This window comes from Mustela nigripes, chromosome 10 (assembly GCF_022355385.1).
Source record: "Mustela nigripes isolate SB6536 chromosome 10, MUSNIG.SB6536, whole genome shotgun sequence".
NCBI lineage: Eukaryota > Metazoa > Chordata > Mammalia > Carnivora > Mustelidae > Mustela > Mustela nigripes.
Window position 1 is genome coordinate 26,202,174 of NC_081566.1, and position 14,412 is coordinate 26,216,585.

A 14,412-nucleotide genomic window follows, 5' to 3' on the forward strand; every position below is an offset into this window, starting at 1 on the left:
GCTTAGCTTAGTTTGTACTTAACATTTCAAGAAACTGCTAAACTGTTTTTAAAGTGATTGGGTTATTTTAAAATTCAGCCATGTAAGAGAGTTCCAGTTGTCCCAAATTCTTAGTAACTCTTGCCATTGTCAGTATTTTCATTAGTGGATTTGTAGTTAATATTTTCTTTCTGTTTTACTTTGCATTTCTTTTATAACTAATGGTGTTTAATGTGCTTATTGGCCATGTTTTTTTTTTTTTTTGTGAAGCATCTATTCAAATCTTTTGCCTGTTATTAAAAAATCAGGTTTTACTATCATTGAATAATGAAAATTTTTATGTATTCTGGATACAAGTTCTTTGTCAGGTAGTATTTTCTATGGTAGTATTTCCTCCCAGTTTGTGGCTTACTCTTTTTGTTAATAGTGTCTTTTAAATGATGTAAGTATTTAATTTTGATGAATTCCAATTCATTAATTTTTTTTAATGATTTAAACTCTTCTAGAAATGTTTGCCTGCTCCAAATTGTGAAAAATTTTTCTTTTCTTTCTTTCTTTTTTTTTTTTTTTTAAAGATTTTATTTATTTATTTATTCGACAGAGAGATTGAGATCACAAATAGGCAGAGAGGCAGGCAGAGAGAGGGGGAAGCAGGCTTCCTGTTCTGCAGAGAGCCCAATGCAGGACTTGATCCCAGGACCCTGGGATCAAGACCTGAGCTGAAGGCAGAGGCTTAAAACCACTGAGCTACCCAGATGCCCTCTTTTCTCTTTTCTTATATAGTTTTAGTAGTTTTAGCTTATACATTTAAGTCTATAATTTAATATTTGTTTATATTCTAAAGTAAAGATTGGTGTTATATACTTGTTTAAGTAGCATTTGTTTAATAAAAGGTAAACTTTTTCCATTGACATCTTGGTTTAAAATCAGTTGAGCATTTATGTAAGAATCTATTTTTTTAACTGATTATATTTGACAGAGAAGTTACTTTTTCAGGTGTACAACATAATGATTCAATAAGTGTATACATTATGCTATGCTTATCACAAGTATAGGTCCACGATCTGTCACCATGCAGCACTGTTGCAGCACTATTGACTATATTCCCTGTGCTGTACCATTTATCCCTGTAACTGGAAGTCTCTACCTCCCACTTCCCTTCCCCCCACCTCTTCCCCTCTAGCAAGAATCAGTTTTTGTTCTCTGTATTTTATGAATCTCTTTCAGCTTTTGCTTGTTTGTTTGTTTATTTTTAAGATTCCACATAGAAGTGAAATCACATGGTATTTTTTCTCTGTTGAGTTTACTTCACTTAACATAGTTCTGTCTAGGACTATGCTTGTTGTTCTAAATGGGAAGATCTCATCCTTTTTTATGGTTGGGAAATATTCCGTTTGTGAGGAAGGGGGCACACCACATTTAGGTTGCTTCCATATCTTGGCTATTATAAATAATGCTGCAGTTAACGTAGGGGTGTGTATATTTTTTCTAATTAGTGTTTTTGTTTGCTTTGGGTAAACACCCAGTAGGGGAATTACAATGAATCTACTTCTTGACTCTTTTTTTCTGTTCTGTTGCTCTGTATGTCTTCTGTGAGGCCAGTACCACACTCTCATTATTATTATAGTTTTATATCAAGCCTTGGAAGCAGGTAATGTAAGTTCTCCAACTTTATTATTCTTTTGTAAAGTTGTGTTGGCAATTCGAAGTCCTTTGCATTTTTGTAAAAAATTTTGAGCAAGAGCTCTTTATTTTCTGCTGTGATGGTTTGAAAGGATTTTTCTAGTAAGTCACATTTTCTATTAAATATTTTTCTTCAGTGGTTTTGTCTACTTGTTCCTATGGGAAATATGAAATAGATTTATGATTTGTTAAGTGTATCTGATATTTTGGGGACATACTTTTATATAGTCATGATAAAATTTCTTTTAGACTATATGTTTTCATTCCAGATTAGTCCTCTGCAGCATGGAATAGTTTTTTTTATATCATACCTCTGTTGTTTTCTGATGAAGCAGGGCCACAGTGACATTAATGATTCAATATTGTAATCTTATTGGCTGCTTTGTAAATACTGCTAGAGGATACAGAATTGAAAAATTAGATGAATTTTCTCCTTAAATTTCAAAAAAAATTAGAATTTTTGCTTGCATACAGATTTCTTCACTTTTATAGAAACTCATTCAGAGAGGACAAAATGTCATCATAGTTTGGGGACAAAATATATTTTGTCTTTCAACTCTTGTTTTTTTCTTTAGTAGTTGTTTTTATTCAATCTTTTGTTAATCTTTTACTTCTTCAGAAGTTACCTTCAGTCTGTCAAATGTCTCTAGTAAAAACCATTTATCATAGGATACAGTTACATTGTGCATAGAAAAGGTGTTTTAGGACAAAGAATCTACAACTAATAAAACTACGACGAATAGAACTAAGTATAAATTATAACTTGCTATAGACTTAAATGAGAAAAATGTGACAGTCAGTATGTTGCTATTAAAGGTATTTAAGATGCATTTTTAATTTGACATTTACAAAAGTGTTCGAGTGTACTTCATCAGATAATATATTTGTTCTAGCTATTCAGTGATAGCCAGAGGGGATGGAAAAATAAAATCTTTTTCAACACAGGAGTCAATAAATTAGACCTATGAAGGGGTACCTGGGTGGCTCAGTTGGTTAAGCAGTTCAGGTCTTGATCTCAGAGTTGTGAGTTCAAGTCCTGTATTGGACTCTGTGCTGGCCATGGAGCCTACTTTAAAAAAAAAAACAAAAAACCTGTGAGTCAGTTCTGAGCCATTGCTTAATTTTTTGTATAGCCTATAAGCTAAGAATAGTTTTTATGTTTTTGAGGTATCAAAAGAAAAATAATAATTTTTGTGGCATGTATAAATTATATGAAAATTCAGATAAAGTTTATTGGCACTTTGTCACTTCTGAAATAAAATTAATAGATATTACAGAAAATATATATTTTTTCTATATACATAAAAACATAACGCCCTAACTCTAAAATAAAGGAGAAATAAAAGAATAATTTAAAATAAAATATACATCTTAATATGTAAATTCTTAGATTGACTGCATTAGACAACATAATGAATAGTCAGATACTTCAACCTGCTTATAATGAATAATTTTGGAACATTTGGTGAATATTAGAAATGCAAGACTAGTTTGTCTTTAATGTATAGTGGAATTCATTTCCATGCTTAGATAATTATTTATAGGTTTCTCACTTGCAAAAGGATGAGAGGTATAAATATCTTTGAAGATATAAAATATAAGATAATCAGTATAATTAGTAGGACGGGAAGAGGAGGGCAAAAATAACTCTGGCCATTGCTCAGAGTAGAGACTTGATAGATATATTGAATCCTTTCTTTCTATAGCAGTTTTTAAAGTCATAAAAATAGACACTGGACAGAAATACTAGAATTCCCATTTATGAGAAAAACAAATTAGAAAGAAATCAGATGGTCAAAGATTTTTTAATTAAAAATTCATTTAAAACAGTATGTATCAGGGCGCCTGGGTGGCTCAGTGGGTTAAGCTGCTGCCTTCGGCTCGAGTCGTGATCTCAGGGTCCTGGGATCGAGTCCCGCATAGGGCTCTCTGCTAAGCAGAGAGCCTGCTTCCCTCTCCCTCTCTCTGCCTGCCTCTCCATCTACTTGTGATTTCTCTCTGTCAAATAAATAAATAAAATCTTTAAAAAAAAAAACAGTATGTATCACAAAGTAAAATAACATCTAAAAGTCAACAACAAGTGTAATTGATAAATGTAAATAGGGTAAGCTTCCCATGGAAAGGGAAGAATCTTCACATTAGATCACAGTGTAAATTTCCTAAGTCTTAGATGTGAATGTTGTAAATAAGGTTTAATTCAGACTAGAAATCATTAAACCTCAGTCTATAGCTTTGTCTCTCTCAGTGTCTCTGTCACACGTGCACACACAGCTTTCTAATGATTCAGCCCATGATGAAGTTTAAGTAGTTATAATTATCTGTATAGATTGGAAAAACCCTGTGCTAACTCCAAGACAAAAAAAATACATTAGTTGTGTGAGACTTTAAATGAGATTAGATCTTAGTCCATGACAGATTAAATGCAAAAATTACAGCAATTATAGCAGCACTAAATAACGTAACGGTCAACTTAGAGCACATGTGCAAACACGCTAAAGAATATGACCTCTTCAAAAGTGTCCATTGAGTATCAGAAAATGTACAGAATCTGAATCATAAAAAAATTTAAAATTACAGAAAATTAAAGCATTCTCTGATAACAAGGCAGTAAGAGCAGATATTTATATCGAAATGACAGATGCTGGCGAGGATGTGGAGAAAGGGGAACCCTCCTACACTGTTGGTGGGAATGCAAGCTGGTGCAACCACTCTGGAAAACAGTGTGGAGGGTTCCTCAAAATGTTGAAAATAGAACTGCCCTATGACCCAGCAATTGCACTACTGGGTATTTACCCTAAAGATACAAACGTAGTGATCCAAAGGGGCATGTGCACCCGAATGTTTATAGCAGCAATGTCCACAATAGCCAAACTATGGCAAGAACCTAGATGTCCATCAACAGATGAGTGGATCAAGAAGATGTGGTATATATACACAATGGAATACTATGCAGCCATCAAAAGAAATGAAATCTTGCCATTTGCGACAACATGGATCGAAGTAGAGCGTATCATGCTTAGCAAAATAAGTCAAGCAGAGAAAGACAACTATCATATGATCTCCCTGATATGAGGAAGTGGTGATGCAACATGGGGACTTAAGTGGGTAGGAGAAGAATCAATGAAACAAGATGGGATTGGGAGGGAGACAAACCATAAGTGACTCTTAATCTCACAAAACAAACTGAGGGTTGCTGAGGGGAGGGAGGTTGGGAGAAGGGGGGTGGGGCTATGGACATTGGGGAGGGTATGTGCTTTTGTGAGTGCTGTGAAGTGTGTAAACCAGGTGATTCACAGACCTGTACCCCTGGGGATAAAAATATATGTTTATAAAATATAAAAAATTAAAAAAAAAGAAAAGAAAACAGGAAAAATCTACCACATGGAAATTTTTTAAATTCATTTTTATTATTTATTTATTTATTAAACAATTTCAAAAGACTTTATTTATTTGTCAAAGAAAGACAGGGAGAGAGAGAGAGAGAACACAAGCAGGGGGAGTGGGAGAGGAAGAAGCAGGCTCCCTGCTGAGTAGGAAACCCATGTGGGACTGGATCCCAGGACCCTGGGATCATGACCCAAGCAGAAGGCGGACGCTTAACGACTGAGCCACCCAGGTGCCCACCACATGGAAATTTAAAAGCTAATTTGGTAACTCTAAGGTTAAAGTGGAAATGAAGCCACTTTCATGAAGCTTACATATATTAGAACCTATAGGACACAGCTAAAAGTGCTCAAAATAAAATTACTTGTTTTAGGGCTATTGGGTGGGTCAGTTGGTTAAGTATCACTTCATAATACTGGAGTCCGCGGGGAGTCTGCTTTTCCCTCTCACCCTCCCGTTTCTTGTTCTTTCTCTCCTTCTCTCTCAAAGAAATAAAATCCTTTAAAAAATAGCTTCTTTTAAATAGTTAAGTGTTGAGGAAGATATGAAAATAACTTATGCAACCAACTGAGTAAGTTAGAAAAAGAAGAAAACAAACCTAAATAAAGTAGAAGTAAGGTATAAATGTGAAAAAAGAATGAATTATTAAAAACAGTTACTTGTTAATGAGCTTCTTAAAACAAGAGATGCAAATTGTTAGTGAGCCCATTGAAGTACAACTAGGAAAAACTGCAGGTTTGTAAAATAAGAAAGGAAAGTGAGGAAATAATTACACGAAAGTAGGAGTAAACTGCTCTGCTCATATTTATCACATTTAGGATGCAAGAGAGAATATTTTCTAGGAAATGTTAATGATTTGATCTGATTCTAGAAGAGACCAAAAAAACTACTCAGGACAATTACAATGGGAAAAGTAAGGAAAGTTGTCTAACAGAAAAAACAGAATAATAAACCTAACTGGAAATGTGGGGGATCTAAAAGAGCTTTAAAATACTGAAGAAACAAACAAAATTTGAATAAAGACCTAACATAAGCCTAGAGGGAAAGATTAAGCATTGCAAGCTTTCGCTTTTTCCTTAAGTAATGTATAAATTTGACATGATTGCAAAGAAAATACTACCAAGATACATTTTGTTTGTTTTTGCAAACAAGTTGATGCTAAGCTGAAGAATAGTTGCAAAATATGTAGGGAAATGCTGAAGAAAAAGATTAATGAAAGAGTACTCATTCCTACAAGATGTCACAACATGTTATGATGAATCAGTAATTAAAACTTTGGTACAAATAAAGAACAGATAATGTCTACAATAATTTCAAATTCTTGTAAGAAGTTAGTATATATCCTATACACTGCATTTCTTTTTTTTTTTTTTTTTAAGATTTTATTTATTTATTTGACAGAGAAATCACAAGTAGATGGAGAGGCAGGCAGAGAGAAAGAGAGGGAAGCAGGCTCCCTGCTGAGCAGAGAGCCCGATGCGGGACTCGATCCCGGGACCCTGAGATCATGACCTGAGCCGAAGGCAGCGGCTTAACCCACTGAGCCACCCAGGCGCTCCGTACACTGCATTTCTAATAAGTGAAAAAATTATTCAGTAAATTGGGCAACTAAGTAATGGTCTGGAAAAAGAAATTGGTATCTCTGCTGTCATATTTAATTTTATTATTATTTTTAAGCTATTTTATTTAATTGACAGAGAGTGCACACACAAGCAGGTGGAGGGGAAGAGGGAGAGAGGGAGACGCACTGCCCACTGAGCAGGGAGCCTGACATGAGGCCCTATCCCAAGACCCCAAGATCATGACCCAAGCTGAGGGCAGATGCTTAACCGATTGAGCCACCTAGTTGCCCCTCTGCTGTCATATTTTTTTTTAAATAATTTTTTAAATTTTTAAATAAACATATAATGTATTATTAGCCCAAGGGGTACAGGTCTGTGAATCGCCAGGTTTATACACTTCATCTGTTGTCATATTTTAAAATAAATTCCAGATGGAATGACTAGCTGAATGAAAAAAAAATGAAACTTGATAACTATTAGAAGAAAATACAGGATGTAAGTTTAAAAAGTCTTATAGAGAAAAGTAAAGCAGAGGGAGATAATGCAATGAGGTAGCCGGTAGAGTGGAGAGCTGCAGTTTGAAATCGAGGAGACAAGTGGTCTTAGTGAGAGCTGTCGTTTGAGTTGGTACCTGAAGGCAGTGAGGGAATATGCCTGCGTGTTTGGGAGAAGAGCAGTTGCAGGTTGGGGATTATCAGTTGCATTGTCCCCTGAGGTAGGAATAGGTTTGAAATTTCCTAGGTTTGCCACGATGCCAGGGTTAATTGGAGGAAGGGGGAGCAGGGGTGGGATGGGGAAGAGACAAATCCTGCATATTATGTAATCACTCTGCTTTTTTATGAGGTTGAGTAGGAAGCCTTTAAGAAATTTTGGACCAAAATAGTGATGATTTGGCTTGTTAAAAAATGGATTTTAAGGGTCAAGTATGGAAGCAGGTTATTAGTATGGAACCTAGTAGCTTGAATGAGGGGGTGGCAGTGAGCTGTTGAGAAGTGGTTAGATTCTGTTACATTTTGAAGGTTGAGCTGAAAGAGTTGCTGTTAAAGTTAATTGAAAGGGATGGGGTTAGTTAATTAAATAAGGAAGATGCTTGGGGAATTCAGAAACTCAATTTAGGACAGATTAAAATACTGTTAGATTAAAATTGAAGCTGTCAAGTAGGTATGAACCAGTAAGAGAGAGGTCTGGTATGTGAAATAAACATTTGATAGTCCTGAATGTGTAGGTTTAAAGTCACAAGACTAAATGAGAGCCCCAGAGAAGTACAGGAAGATAAAAAACTGAAGCTTGAGGATACTTGTACTGGGGGATACTTGCGTGTGGAAGTGGAGGCAGGAGAAGGAAGTATTTTTCCTTCTCAGTCTATACTGTGATGGAGCTGCTAGTGAGGTACAGGAAGAATCATCTCTCTTGAGGAGGGAACTGTCCTCTAAGTCAGCTACTGCTGATACTCAAGTAAGATAAGAATTCAGAGTTGAGTATTAGATTTAGCAACCTGAAGGTCAGTGTTGACCTTGATAGAGCATTTCTAGGGTTGAAGATGAAAGCTTGGTTCCATTGGATTAAAGCAAATGGGAAGAGGAGAATTGGAGCCAGTGAGTATGGATAACTCTTTTGCAACAATTCTGCTATCAGAAAAGAAAGAAATAGGGTGGTAGCTAAAATGGAATGAAGATTTTAAGATATGTTTTGTTTTGTGTTTTACTTGAAGAAAACATATTGAAAGGATTATGGGAAAGATATAGGAGAACAGAAAAATTAATGATAGAAGAGAGAGAAGGAGAATTGAAGCAACCCTGGATTAGGCAAGCAAAAATGAGATATAATGCACGAGTAGATGCATTAGTCAGGTATAGGAGATTTGATCCTTCCTCAGAGTGACAAGAGAGGTGGCAGCATATATCCAGAATATATATTCTGGTAAATGGAGAGTGTGGTGGTGGGAGCCTTTGTAAATTATCTTCTAATTCTTTTTATATTTTTGCCAAACCAGAGAACAAAATGATCTACTGATAATGAGGAAGGAGATATGGGAAGTTTGAGAAGAATGAAGAAATTGTGTACCTGTCTTTACCCAAGTAGAAGAGTCTGTGTACAAGGGAAACTTACCATGAAGCTAGGCAATGTTAAGGCCCCACTTGAAGATAGTGATGTTGAATTTAAAGTTAAATGTATTAAGATGCATGTGATTTTTGACCAAGCACTTCATATTCTGGGTGTATTTAATGATACTCTTGCATATGTGAAAGGAAGACACACACAGAGGATATTTTATTGCAGTATTGTTTAACAGTGAAAGATGAGAAAGTAAATGTTCTCATTAGTAAGCTGATTAAATTTTAACCCACTGAGCCACCCAGGTGTCCTGAGTGATTAAATTTTAGATTTATGATACATCCATATGTTTGAATTCTCTACAGCCATTGGTAAAAAATCAGGTAGCCCTAATATATACTAAGATGAAATGATGGTCAAGATGCTGTGGAGGGGGCAAGGTCTAAATCAGCCTGTATGATTTCATCCCATGTGTTTAATTAAATAAGAGAATATGAATACGTAGATGCTTGTTTGTGCACAGGGTAATGCTAGTAGGGTGCTTGAGCTGAAATTACTGGTTGCCTCCAGGGAAGGCGATTAGGTGCTTACCTTAGTTGGTTAGATTGGAAGGAAGGTCTTGCTTTTTTCTGTGTAATTTTTGAACCATTGTCTATATACATATATTTTTTAGAAGAAGTTTGAAGAGAAGATTCAGGGCATGTTGTGCTGGATCTTCAGTAATAGTTGGAGTATGAATTTTACATCATGAGCAGAATTATGTGAAGGAGCTATTTTTTTTGAAAATTTACCTTTTTATCAGTCCTTCAAATAGATTAGAAAAGAGGAAAGTCAAGAGTAGCAGACTTGGTAAAGACGCTGTTGCAGTAGTCCAGGTTAGTGTTAATGCATGCCTAATTCATATTTCTGTGAATTTCTCAAATGTTGTGTTCTGATATTTTAACATCTTATTTTTCTATCCTTCAGCTAGGTCAGTGTTTGGCAGATAACAGGCATATTGGATATTTGATGACTAAGAATATTCATGCACCATCCACTTTCTTCCAGTAGGCCTCAGTAATCAGTGACTCTTGAATTTCTGTAGCATCTTCTGTTCCTATCATTTGGCATTTGCTTATTATTGTATTATCATCTCTCCCAGTAATTATAAACCCTGTGAGGCTATCTTACTCTTTTATCTGCCTATATTTAACTTGTTGTACAGGATGAATTATTATTTTATTACTATCATGTATATAATAAAGTATGTGTAATTATTTTATGTTATTACTGTTGTTTACTCTGCCTTTGTAGTCTTTGAAGACCAGTTCTTTTATTCTCATTAAATGGGAGTTTTTGGGGCACCTGGGTGGCTCAGTGGGATAAAGCCTCTGCCTTCAGCTCAGGTCATGATCCCAGGGTCCTGGGATTGAGCCCCTCATCGGGTTCTCTGCTCAGTGGGGAGCCTGTTTCCCCTTCTCTCTCTCTCTCTCTGCCTGCCTCTCTGCCTACTTGTGATCTCTGTCTGTTGAATAAATAAGTAAAATCTTTAAAAAATAATAATAAAATGGGAGTTTTTTTTTTTTTTAAAGACTGATTTATTTGAGGGGGCAGGGGCAAAAGAGAGGGAGAGAATCTTTGACGGGAGTAGACTGCTTGCTGAGAACAGAGCCTAACATTGGGCTCAATCTCAGGATCCTGAGATCATGATCTGAGCTGAAATCAAGAGTCAGACGCCTCAATGACTGAGTCCACCAGGTGCCCCCAAATGGGAGTTTTGCACAGTGATTGAGAGCATAGACTCTGGAACCAGATTGCTTGAATTTGAATTATCTAGTGAAGTTGGGACAAATTACTTAACATCAATATAACTTACCTTCCTTATCTATCAAAGGAAATTTGAAGAGTAAATATATTTTATGTGAGTGCTTAATACAGTGCTTTATACATAGTGAGTATTATGTATGTTATGGAAGGCTTAGCTATTATTATTGTTTTTGGAGAAAGTCAGTTGAATAACATCAATTCTTATTTACTTTACCTGTGTTTGATCTGCCTATTCCTTTTTATTAAAATGGCCAATTTCTTTGTTTCCTTGAAATTATAGCAGCCTCTGTCTCTTGAGGTAACACTGTCTTGGTGATGAATTAGACCACTAAATTCCACTTATATTTTCTTTTGATAAGTAGGATTCTGGTGTTCAGGGATATTAATCCACTTTGTTAATACTAGTTTTATAATTGCAAAATCAGTATGACACAGTGCGAGCACGGATTCTCTTGTTGGGTTATTGCCATCTTTGCATTGCCTCATGCCACACTGTATTAGAGGGATGAGTTAATCACCGTTCCTATATGGTCTGTTCCCTTGATGCTTGATAACTTGGCTGATGGCCTTTTTGACAAAGACTGTAGCCAGTTTCCTACAGCTGAGTAACCTTTTACAACTGTTTAAATAAATCACTTTTTAAAAACAGTTAAAACATTCCAACTGTGAAAGAAAAATGCTGTTTATTTCCAAGTGTAAAATAAGTCCCCCTTAGTATTATTTTTTGAAGCAAATGTTTGTGTATTTTGAAATTTAAAAAAATTCTATGAAATGGAATTTATCATTGCACTGAACTTTCATAAACTACTTGCTTTAAGAACTGGGTGGCTCAGCTCAGGTCATGATCTTAGGGTTCTGGGATATCGAGCCCTGCATCGGGCTCTCTGCTCAGAGGGGAGCCTGCTTCCCCCTCTCTCTCTGCCTGCCTCTCTGCCTACTAGTGATTTCTCTTTCTGTGTCAAATAAATAAATAAAATCTTTTTAAAAAAAAAAAAGAAAGAATTAGGGCACCTCGGTGGCTCAGTTGGTTAAGCAACTGCCTTCGGCTCAGGAGATGATCCCAGAGTCCCGGGATTGAGTTGCACATCGGGCAGACCTCTGCTCAGCAGGGGAGTCAGCTTCTCCCTCTGCCCCTCACCCATCTCGTGTTCTCTCTCTCAAATAAATAAAGTCTTAAAAAAAAATTTACTGCTGGCACCTGCGTGGCTGAGGCAGTTAAGTGTCTTCCTTCGGCTCAGGTTGTGATCCTGGGGTTCTGGGATTGAGTCCGATGTTGGGCTCCCTGCTTGGCAGGGGGTCTGCTTCTCCCTTCACCCCTCCCCTGTTCCTGATTGCTTTCTCTCTCTCATGCTCCCTCTCAAATAAACAAATAAAATTGAAAAAACAAATAAAATTGAAAAACTAGTGACAGTGGATAGCAGAAATGAATTTTGTGGAAAAGCAGAACTTATTACAAATTTTTTTAAATGTAATTGCATAAGCAAGTATGTTTCAATCTGTTTATTTTTTATTTTGATTTTGTTTCAGCTTAACTAGACATTGTTGAATTATTTTTGTGTTATCAGATTTCATAATTATAAAATATTGTATTTTGAAATAAGAGGCCATCCGTTTTGGAATAGCTCTGAAAAGCTCTCTGTACCTAAAAACTACACTGTTCATTTGAGTTGTACCACTATTCATTTGAATTGTTCCTTGATAGCTCTTTAAAATCTAGTTATGTTTATGTTTATGATCAGTTATGATTAAATCCATCAAAAGATTGGGAGTAATTGATTCGGTGTTTGGAAGTACTTAAATGTCTTACTGATGTGTGGAAGTACTTGGATTATTATTATTTTTTTTAAAGGCAGCTGTTTATCTCCCTTTTTCCAAAATTTATGAGAAATATTACTCTTTACACTTTATGATCAGTATTTTTATTAGAATTTTGTTGTTTTTAAATTATAAAAAAGTACATGTCCCAGAGTATTAAAAAAGGATACTGTATTGATACTCCCAACATTTAAGAAGAAAACATAACCAGAATGTAAGAAAATAATAATGAAGTTTAAAAAAAGTTAATTTTTAAAACAAGATTTATTTATTGATTTATTTTTAGAGAGAGAGAGAGAGAGAATAAATGGGAGGGAGAGGGAGAGAGAGAGTCTCAAGCAGACTCCCCACTGAGCATGGAGCCTGATGCAGGGCTGGGTCTTATGACCTTGAGATCATGACTAGGAGTCAGACACTTAACCAACTGCACCACCCAGGTGCCCCTAAAAGGTTAGTTTTTAGTATGAGCTAAGAATGAGCTAATGCAGCTAAATGATAACCTTTGTTGAAAAAAGAAAGCTATCTTGAGTAACAGGGTAGCAACAAAGAAGTAAACTTATTGATTTATCTACATTATCAAATCAATTCTTTTGACAACGTTCTTTTTTTTTTTTTTAAGATTTTATTTATTTACTTGACAGAGAGAGAAATCATAAGTAGGCAGAGAGGCAGGCAGAGAGAGAGGGGGAAGCAGGCTCCTTGCTGAGCAGAGAGCCTGATGTGGGCCTCGATCCCAGGACTCTGGGATCATGTCCTGAGCTGAAGGCAGCGGCCTAACCCACTGAGCCACCCAGGCGCCACCTGACAGCATTTTTATTTATATGGGAATTTTCTCCCTGCATTGCCTTGGGCTGTTACTTTAATAAGCTAGTGTTTAAACTTTTTTCTTAAAACCTGATAGGGTGGAAATGGCCTATTAACTTGTACAGGACTAGAATGCTGTCAGTTTATTAGCCATGTATTTTTGTAGGTGGAATAAAAGTATTTAGGGATAATTTAACTAGTTCTTCCTTGAAGTCTGAGCCATGCCCAAACCTCGTAAGGGTAGGATTTCAGTTCTGTTAACTGTTCTTTGTCAGACACAGTAATATTTCTCCCTCAGTGGCATTAGGCGATGGGTATAAATTGAATCGGGATAGATGAATGGTTGCCATGAATATAATTATGCTGCATTTGAATCCAAAGAGCAGATAACAGCTGAGTCAGCAGTTCAGTTGCAGTTGTAGAAATAAATTCATTGCATTGCCACATAGTCCTATTTTATTGGAGGGAATATTTACTGATTTGTGCTATCATCAACAACATTTAATGAAATTATTTTAAATGTTATAAAATTGAGGGAGGATTTAAAGCTGTAAGGAAAAGTGACCATCTCATTATGTTTCTGTGCAAAGTTTTCTTACTGTGTACCTATTTCTTTTACTTATCATCATTAGCTTAGCAAGCTTTTAACTAAATTAACTAATAATTAACTGTTCTGTAAAAGGATATCACAGGTAACCCCAAAAGTAAAGTATGCCATGTAGGTATTTATATGCATTTAATGAATCCTTGATATATGCAGAGTACCAACATGCCATCTTAGCCACTTACAAGCTAACTTTAGGCAAATTGCTTCACCTCTAATACTTGGTTTTCACATGTATAAAATATGGATAAAGACGATACTTATAGGGTTATTATGGGAATTAAGTGAGTTAATACATGCAGAGGTTATGCTTAGTGGTCAGCGAATGTAAGCTGTTCCTCTTGTGTAATTAATTACAGATCAGTGAAAATTCTTATGTATTCTCTAGCCTTATGGCTAAGCTTCTAGAAAAGATGCTTAGCTCATTGAGAGCTAATATATGCGATGATTCATTTCACTCTTCCATTAGGTTACCTAAATTTCTTGCTGGTTATATAACAACTTTGTTGAGGTTCCAACTTAAGTTCTATAAAGGCAAATAAGGTCTGCTTTGCTTTGAAGTATCTTATTTGGAACTTACTTTGGAAGTCAGTAAGAGGGGTGAATTCCCTAAGTAACTTTAAAAAGAGGGAGATTTTTAGTTTTTCCCTTGTTTCTTGGCATAAGGAAACTGTATTAGGGGTTCATAAGTCAAATCATCTTTGTGAGGTTAGAAATGTG

At 35.7% G+C, this 14,412-nt stretch overlaps 1 protein-coding gene across 3 annotated transcripts in view; it reads left to right on the top strand.

Annotated features, from left to right (window-relative positions):
• The window catches only part of COP1 (COP1 E3 ubiquitin ligase), a 246,533-nt gene that overhangs the window by 119,271 nt on the left and 112,850 nt on the right, over positions 1–14,412 (top strand). The gene's annotated exons all lie outside the window — the stretch shown is intronic.